The following is a 7,962-nucleotide window of genomic DNA, read 5'->3' as shown; positions in this document are numbered from 1 at the left end:
TTGGTTTTGGTGCACCATCTTTAGGAAGCAGGTTATTATTATAAGCTAAGTTGGAACTTGTTATTTGCTTTATATATATTGAACAAAAAAGATTAAATAAATAAATAATTTTTTGTTGGAAAACAATCACCACCACAAGTATTCGTGATGAGAAAAGTTTTTAGATACAAATGTTTACGATTATACACGTGGCTAAACAAGGTTTTAAGGGTTTTATTTTCGTCACGGTTATGCTCCTGGCCAAGTAGGGTCTATTGTCACACAGTATATATCTTGCCACGTGTATTTTATTTACGCCACAATTTGACACGTGACAAAAGGATATGATTAGCCATGGATTTTCCCGTGGCACAAAAACCAATTTATGCCATGACTACTATTTTTCCGTGGCAATTACTTAGCTACGCTCACTTGCGCCACGAGAGTGTCTACCTTGAATTTCCGTGGCTAAATTGAATAGCCACGAAAATATTATACTTGTGCCACGATTCTAACCATGGCGCAAGTGATGATTTGTTGTAGTGTGCAGTAGGAAGCTTGATGTATGCAATGGTCGGCACTAGACCTGATCTTGCACAGTCTGTTAGTGTTGTTAGGAGGTTTATGGGTGAACCTGGCAAGGAGCATTGGCAAGCTGTGAAGAGGATTTTTTAGGTACCTAAAAGGTACATCTGACATTGGTCTCATTTATGGAGGTGATACATAGTGTTTCGTAACAGGTTTTTCAGACTCTGATTATGCTGGAGATGTTGACAGTAGAAGATCTATGACTGGTTATGTTTTCACTCTTGGCGGTTGAGTTGTCAGTTGGAAAGCTACTTTGCAGCCTACAGTGACTTTGTCTACTGCAGAAGCAGAGTATATGGCACTAACTGAAGTTGCTAAGGATGGGATTTGGCGTAAAGGACTGGTTGGTGATCTTGGTCTACATCATGATCAGGCTACAGTGTATTGTGACAGTTTTAGTGCACACTAGTAGAGAAATGCTCACTTGTGTCGCACCTCTTGTGTCGCGCTTGAAGATAAAGCGACACAACAGAGTAACTAGTGTCGCGCGTTCTGTAAACGCGACACAACTAACACTACAACAAATGAGCACTTGTGCCACGAATCATGCCACGAGAATGTAAAATTCGTGGCATATTTTTAGTTAGCCACGGGAAAAATGGATTACACCATAAACTTTTGATCACTTGATGTATTTATGCCACAGTTAAGTTTATTCCGTAGCAAACATATACTTGTGCCACGAATCTTGCCACGGTATTTTTTTTTTTTGTGTGGCTGAACTTGTTTATGCCACGGGAAAAGTTTAAGCGTGGCATAAACTTACTAATGCCACGGGTAAACTATTTGGTGGCAAACAATAATTTATTATGTAGTAAAATTTTCACTTTTTTTCATGTACCCGCCTTAATATTATTTCCCTCCATTTTTTTTGTTCATTTTTTTTAGATTTGCCGTTTTATTAAGGAAAACTAAAAGAAATTAAATTAATAAAAATATATTTCATCTAAAAGATAAAAAAAAATGTTTTCCTCTAGGTCACATTCACTCCCACCTTATTTCAATACACTACAAAAAAAATTGAGTATTAGTAAGAAAAAATCAATGAGAATATCATTAAACACATAATTTCCATAATTTTAATGAAAATATATTATATATTTTATTTTTTTTGAAAGATATATATTTTATTATTAATCACAAAACATTTTATTCAATAAATTTTATTTTATTTTATTCTCATAAATACTTATCTTTTAACCAATTTAATAATTTGGTTTTTCATTATTCTCATTGTTTTATTTAACTATAATATTAATAAGATTTTTCATTCTCATTATTTCTTTCAAATAATTTCCCCAAAAATTTGGATTTGGACAGAGCGCCAAGTATTCCCTCCCCCCAAATATTGAGATTACCGCCCAGTACTAAAAAAAAAACCCCTCCAAAAAATTTGCAATTTCGGTTCAAGCTCACACAAATTCTAAAAGCTTTAGACAAAACCTTTATTCCAAAAACTCAACCTAATTCCACAAAAGCTCAAACAAATCTGTACACCTCAATCCATGGCTTTACTCCTAATATTTCAGAAAACCTAACAATTTTCAGTGCTGCCAATTCATTCCCCCCAAACACACCATCCCCGATTGCTCTTCCAAATTCTAGGTCATCTTTATTTTCTTGTCAATCTCAATCGATTTCATCAGACTTTTCACACTCCATCACAGAAGTTCGGTCCAATCATTCTGTCCGATTAGGTTCTTGCTTGTGGTGGTTGGCTTGATGAATGCTCAAATAAATTGCGTCGATCCGGAATTTCTCTATTGCATGCTCTATTTCAGCACCCTTCATTGAACAAAGTAAGATTCACATTCTCTATTAGCTATTGTTTTAATATTAGAACATTTACCCAGGAGACTAAGCATATACTCCTGTAGAGAACCTGAACCTAAGAATATACTCTGTGCTGGTATCTTTTGATTTTGATTTTTGATTTTTTTGTTCTGCTGCTCTCGTTGCGTGTGATTTTAATGGTTGAATGGTGATGGGTTTAGAAGAGTAAAATCCCTATCTCGATTCTGTTCTCGCACTATTTTCTTAGTTTAGAAGCCTTGCCCTTCAAAGCAAAGTGAATCTTGAACGAAAGAAGCTCGACGACTAAGAAGGATTTTTGGGAAGAAAGTCCCATGACTTCGCTTCCTTGGGCCTCGACAGCTTGTGAGTAGTTGGGTATTTTCTCTCCAATTGCTTTCTCTTTCACAAGCATTAGAAAAGGAGAACCAGGACAAGCACATGGCCTGCAATGCAAGCTCGCTTGGAAGGAGATTGCTATCAGTGATAGCAAGAGCACTTGAAGTCTTTGAGTATTCTAGTTTTTTACTATTGTTCCTAATTCTATTATCCACTAGTAAAGGAAATGAGAGATTGGGATTGGCTCTAAAGGAATTAGCACTTATGAATAGAGGGAAACTTGCTTATCCAATCCTACGTGATGGGGAGGTCTTACTCTACCAAAGATGACCGGCTTGTCACCAGCACAGCAGGGTCAGTAGGCTCTCTATTGGGCTTTGAGGCTGCTTGCTTTCTTGAACTCATCGGGGCCTTTTTTGTAGGGCATTGGTGTGGAGGCAACCCTGGCCTGTGTACTGCAACCTTAGGGTCCAACCCTGGCATCTGCTTGTAGTTCTAAACAAAACAATCTTTGTTGCCAGGTATCCTGTTTTGTGGGTTATCCATATAAATATCTCTTCATCAGACTCTTTAGGAACCCACCAGTTTAAATCATGGGACTGTCGAAAAGGTTTATTTACTTCTGTTTCCAGGGTAAGGGATTACGCTCTGGGTGCATCCCTTATTATGTTCTTAGAAGACTTACTTCCCTGCCTCCTTCACTTGTTTTTTCATGCTCATCAGCGGATCCATCCGTTTGAGAGCTCGCCTTCTTAGCTTCTTTCTCCTTACAGCTTGCTTTCAAACTAGATTTATTTGATATTGATTCTAATATCATCTATAGTGGCTTCCCTTTATGCACTTGAATCGTTAAATATACCTGCAGAATCATTAAACACCGGATTGACACTCTTAACATGATCATTATAGAGGTAATCAATCAATTAATTGGTATATATTCATGAAATGAAGGTACATGTGCATGCACATTATATGTTATGTTGTATTATGATACAGTGAGTATATATGTTATGCATCATAGTGTGTTGTAGGCAATTACCCAATTTTTGATCAACTACTTCTTCATCAGTATCATTTATTTTATTATATGCTTATTATTAATTAAGATTCCTTGTTTTAGAAGGTCTTTTTTTCTAAAACAAACCTAGCAGCATTGGTTTCGTATGAAAGTTGGTCAGTGGAACAATCTACTTTATTATATATGTTGGTTTATAAGGAGCGTAATATTAATGTATACTATAACATTTTTTTTCTGAAGAAAAAAGATAGGCTTAAAAGCAATATGAGTTAAGTTGGAGTTAGATGAAAGAGGCTTAAGTTGTTATTGTAAACCCAGACTCATGGTGTTGTTCTGGTATCTGTTCTGATTAAGAATGAAGTGCTGAATCAGTACATAAGTTGGAGTTACATCCTATGATCAAGCTTCTATTTTCAGAGTCTAGCAAAAAAATATCCCAATTAAGGTCTGTCAAATTTATTCAGTGATTGCTACTAGTGCATGCTATATAAGCTATGATTTACTGAATGGAATTTGATTCAATCCCCTTTTAGATTTCATATAAACAATTTTGTACTTATTGTAACTGTATTCTAATTAATGAGCTAGTTAAGTATAATTGAGAAATAGCTACCATTTGGGCAGCACTTGTTTGGTTAGGAATAGCTTAGATTTGTTTGGTTGATATACAAGATTAGACAATAGACATGCATATGAATGAATGGACAAACATGCATAAATAGTAAATGGAGAAACTAGGCTACCTAGTGCTTAGTGGTGGACAATGTTGGAAGTCCAATAGAAAACAGGTTAATGGATGAGATAGAGAGAGAGAGAGAGTATAATAAAAGTAACAATATTATTGATATCTGTATTTATTTGCTATTTATGTTACATTTCCTTACCGTTGTGGATATGAAATTAATTTCTTTTTGAACTTGTATATGGTGTAGATATGAAGAAGTATCCCTTCATAAAGCAGGTCAATCACATGTTTGGGTGGCATTTCAGCACCTCCTACATTTGCTTTGGAGTTCCCTATGAAGGAGTCAGCTCTTCAATTAAACCGTGCACAATCATCAAGTTCTGTTCGTGTTACTGCTGGCATGATAAGAATATAGAACATTAGTTTTGGAGGCAATAGGATGGATTTGTCATTCAGTAAGAAAATTCAATAGAGCAGGTATGTTGTCTATTCTGCCAATTTTCTATAATGTGGACTCAATGATTGCAGCAATCAGTGTAAATACGACACACTGGTCTGTTTAAAACTAATTAAGAAACGGAAAGCCCTATATTTGTTTGTTTTTCCCCCATTTCTGTATGCTTTTTATTGGATTTTTCTTTTTGGGCAAGTTGCTTAAACTGTAGTTTTGTGTTAAAGTTATTCGAGATTCATCTGTATCTATTACCTTCAGCATAACTTTAGCTCCAAATACAGCTGAACCAACAACTAAGACCAGTTTTGTTTACAGAACTGGACCAATTCTGCAACATAACATGGCCTGTTCTGTTACAGAAACAGTACTGGTCCAATCCTGTTTCTATTTACAGAACTAGACCAGTTCTGTAACAGAACATGACCTGTTCTGTTACAGAAACAGAATTTGTCTAGTTTTGTAACAGAATAATTACAGAACTGGTCCAGTCCTGTAACAGAACTGCTAACAAGTTGTGGACTGGTAGATAAACAACTATTACTTTCCTTATCAGCATAAATGGAAGAGTTTACAAGTGTTCCTTTAGTTAAACAAAGCTCACCCCCTCATGACAAACTCGTCGCCAAGTTCCATGCCTATATTGCAGCTTCACCCAATAAATGAATCTTATAATCAATCATGAAGATTGAGACGGGAGGTGGGACAACAAGGACAATAACACTGGAAGAAATAAAGCTACATGTTTCCGTTGGACACTTGGCTGAAGATATGGAAGCCAAGGTTGCTGATCCTTCAGTAGGAGAGGCCTTCCTCTTGGCTAGTGAGGGGAGCTCTGGTTGCAAGGACCAACCACCATGAAAGGTAACAATTGGCTACTCTGGTGTTCGTGCAAGTTATGGAGGAGACCAAAAGACAACTGCTGAAACCTTGTATTTAGAGGGTTGGTTACTGGGGATATTTGTTTTTTGATTCTACTGGCTTTCTGTATATGCTTGATACATTAAAGGAACTGATAAAATACAAGACATAACAGGTGATTTAATCACTCCAATTCTTTCGGTCTCTTATAATCTCGAGAAATTAAGAATATTGCATATATATTGCATATGATTCCACTCCTTTGCAATATATTATCTTGTAGCTTGTATATGATCCACTCCTTTGCAATATATATAGAGTTGAATTTAACATTAGAAAATGTAAATTAAGAGATTGAACCAAAGGGTAGATATATATTAATTTGTATTATATGGTTGCAAGTACCCTGATGAAGAAGTCAGACAAATTTCATTGCATCTCCTTAATGTTATCCACGTAAGCCATGTTGTAATTTATAGTTTCTTGTTTTACTTGGTATATCCTAATTGATGTCATCTTATTAGTCCAATTATGAACTGTGAATTGGACCATTCCATTGCTTTATTTTATTTTATCTTTTCAAAAGAAAAATGAATTAAATCATCTTTTTGACAGATGGTGAATCTTCAATTTCTTGATTAAGTGATATAGTATATTAACTCTTGAAGTGGCAAGTGTATGAACATGTGTACAAATAGAAACACCCATTGACTTTATTGACATAACTGATATTTGAGGTGATCAATATCAGCAAGAGTAGTTGAAGCCCTTAAACTCCACTATGACAGAATGGGTACTGAATCAAGATACATAGGTGCTACTTTCCCCAAACAAAATGTTATTTTACTACATCTCACCATCCTTTGTTTTTTTTCAACTAACTTCTATTTTTAATTAATTTTCTTATTACTGCTAACTAAAACTTTTAAGGATTTAAGACTTTCAATAACAATATCTAACCTTTTAATTTATTTGGAATTAAAATATACTCTAATCTAGTGTAATATCTGTGTTTAAATTTAACTAGTCAGCATGTAAGTGATTTGGTGGCATCTGCAAAAAGTTATTGAATTGTGTTCGTAATATTAATGTATATAAATATTGTCTTAACTTTGATTGTTGATTTTGCAGTTGGTGAATTAAACCACTTGTGTCATGCTTTAAGAGCATACGTCACAAACGAGTTACTTCTTGTATCGCCTGTCTTATAGTGTGACACAAGAGCAAGCTTGTGACGCGCTTTTAACAAAGCGACACAAGGAGTGTGTTATCTTTGTGTCGCTCATTTTTAAAAGTGCGACACCACTAATAAGAACTACGATTTGAATATAATTATTTTTTCTTCATATTTATTAAAATATTAAAGAATTAAAAAAAGGATGAAAATCAAATAGCATGTATATACATATAAACTTAAAACTTATTCCATATAAATTAATTAAAAATAAAAAAATAATTTAATTAATTATAATACTATATTTAAAAAATATGTTTTTATGACAAACTTAGCTGATTTCTTCTCGAAAAAACTTTTCTCTATTATCGATAGTTTCAAAGGAGAGTCCCTTGCCAGAGCCTCTCAGTGTTGTGATGTCCATCTCGTGGGATGGAGCAGGCCAAGAGAGGGGGTTGTGAAGCTGAATACTGATGGTTCCTGCCTTAGTAACGGTAAGATTGTGGCTGGAGGTGTGCTTAGAGATGCAGGGGGCGCCTGGCTTTCTGGGTTCTCCCAAAATTTAGGGTTGGGTTCTTCCTTTTCTGTGGAGCTCTGGGCTATTCTTACTGGAATCAATTTTGCTAAAAGGCTGGGTGTTAAGAGGCTCTCTGTGGAGTCTGATAATTTGGAAGCAATCAAAATGATTTCTGAGAATCATTCTATGGGTCTTAACAGTCACAACCTCATCAAAGCTATTGTAAGGTTTTGCTCCTCCTTTGAGTTCGTAGAGTTCAGACACATTTTTAGAGAGCAGAATCGTGTTGCTGATCGCTTGGCGGTGGCGGTCCATGAAGGGACGTTAGGCGTTACTATCCTTCCTGTTTCCCCTAGTTTCATCTCTCCTCTTCTCTTAGAAGATAGGATTGGGGTTAGCTTCCCTAGGCTAATTCCTGGATAGTTTGTTGTTGTTCGTTTTTCTTTTCCTTTTCTATCAAAAAAAAATAATGCTATAACTATTATTAATTAATATAAAACTATTAATTAATAACTGGTATAATACTAATATTAAAAAAGAATGATGTGATTAATGGCCG

General features: G+C 35.2%; 1 long non-coding RNA gene across 1 annotated transcript; it reads left to right on the top strand.

The window, feature by feature from the left end:
• Positions 1 to 1,904: 1,904 nt before the first annotated feature.
• Positions 1,905 to 5,891, top strand: LOC136230584 (uncharacterized). Its single transcript, XR_010689461.1, has 2 exons — positions 1,905 to 2,366; positions 4,648 to 5,891. It is a non-coding gene; the product is annotated as an uncharacterized lncRNA (long non-coding RNA).
• Positions 5,892 to 7,962: the final 2,071 nt, after the last annotated feature.

The sequence above is a fragment of the Euphorbia lathyris genome, chromosome 5, assembly GCF_963576675.1.
Source record: "Euphorbia lathyris chromosome 5, ddEupLath1.1, whole genome shotgun sequence".
Taxonomy (NCBI): domain Eukaryota; kingdom Viridiplantae; phylum Streptophyta; class Magnoliopsida; order Malpighiales; family Euphorbiaceae; genus Euphorbia; species Euphorbia lathyris.
The sequence above is the reverse complement of the archived record's forward strand: the minus strand, read 5'-3'. Positions and strand labels throughout refer to the sequence as shown.